The sequence below is a fragment of the Austrofundulus limnaeus genome, unplaced genomic scaffold (genome assembly GCF_001266775.1).
Source record: "Austrofundulus limnaeus strain Quisiro unplaced genomic scaffold, Austrofundulus_limnaeus-1.0 Scaffold51, whole genome shotgun sequence".
Lineage (NCBI taxonomy): Eukaryota > Metazoa > Chordata > Actinopteri > Cyprinodontiformes > Rivulidae > Austrofundulus > Austrofundulus limnaeus.
Genome location: NW_013952453.1, coordinates 329327 through 330744, shown reverse-complemented (window position 1 = coordinate 330744; position 1418 = coordinate 329327). Strand labels below are relative to the sequence as shown.

At 40.1% G+C, this 1418-nt stretch overlaps 1 protein-coding gene across 5 annotated transcripts in view; it reads left to right on the top strand.

The window, feature by feature from the left end:
- agap1 (ArfGAP with GTPase domain, ankyrin repeat and PH domain 1) overlaps window positions 1-1418 on the top strand; it is a 117496-nt gene that overhangs the window by 17634 nt on the left and 98444 nt on the right. The window lies entirely within an intron of this gene.

Genomic DNA, 1418 nt, shown 5'->3' with positions numbered 1-1418 from the left:
GTGTGTGTGTGTGTGTGTGTGTGTGTACTTGTTACTGCTACAGAGTGAGGACCGTCATATGCTTTTAACCAACAAAGTGAGGATATTACCCCACATTTCTTCTTAGTACTATTGCACTATAGGTGTAGTGGTATGGTGTGAATGAAGTTTTGGTTAGGAATAGACTAGTAATGGTTAGGGCAGGGGTCTGCAACCTGCGGCTCTGGGGCCACATGAGGCTCTTTTGTCCGTCTGCAATGGCTCTTTGAAAATGTAACCAAACATAACAGAATATTTATTTTGTTTTGTTTTTATACTTACAACATAAATAGATTGTATGCAAATATGTGATCAATACTAATACAAAAAGTAAACCATGTTAATTAGCTCATGCTAGACTGTTGTTTACCTAAATAGTTCAACTTCTATGATCTTTCTCTCAAATCCATCAGGGTTATGTTTAAACACCTTTAAGTCTACATTATAATAAGAATTAGAAAAGAAACGTGTCTGAATAGTTCAGTTGTACTAGTTTTTATGAAATTCACTATAAACTATATACAGTATTTTTCTCGTGCATGAATGTTTTTATCTTTTGTCCTGAAGTGTAAAAATAATAATAATAAAATTCACAGTAAATTTTTTTAGTTTTATAATGTCACCTCCACTGGCCGTAAAGGTTCCTGAAAAGGCCTCAAAAAGGCCCGCGGACCACCAGTTGATAATCATGGTTGTAACTTATTTTGCGGCTCTGGACACATTTTATTAGTGCGTCGAGGAGCAGAAATGGCTCTTTGGATTGTAAGCTTTGCAGAGCCCTGGGTTAGAGTCAGGAWAAATGTCTGGGTTAGGCTTAAATGCAGTTACAAAAATGACTGGAAGTCCGTACAAAGTCCTCAGTTTGTTGGAAGTATAGAGATGTGTGTGTCAGAGTGTAGTAGAGACCACATTCACACACTCTGTAACCTGCTGTGTGTGTGTGTCTCCTCTTCATCATGTCTCCCAACAGAACAAATGAAGCTGTAATTACAGAAGAATCAGAGCTGCTTTCACCGCAAACCTTCATCTGATGCTGTGTTCAGTGTCAGCTGGGAACTTCTGCTGTCGTACAGAAATACCCTGAAGCTAAATGTATTAGCTTGGCTAAAACTGATCACTTCAATAATCTGAGGTTTATTTTTGTTTATGCATCAAAACACATTTATTAAAGCAACTTCCCAGTTGATCAGTTAATTAACTCATATGGTTTTCAGATTAGCGTTAATGGCTGTGTCCAAAACGGCAGGACGGGTCCTCTGAAGGTCGAATTCGTCGGCCGCATACGTCACAGCGCCGCGACGAAGGACGTCCAAAGCCGAAGACTCCTCTGATGCGGCCGACAAATACGTCCTTCCTTTGGCCCGAATCGAAGGACAGGTCCGATGGATCCTTCCCGGCCC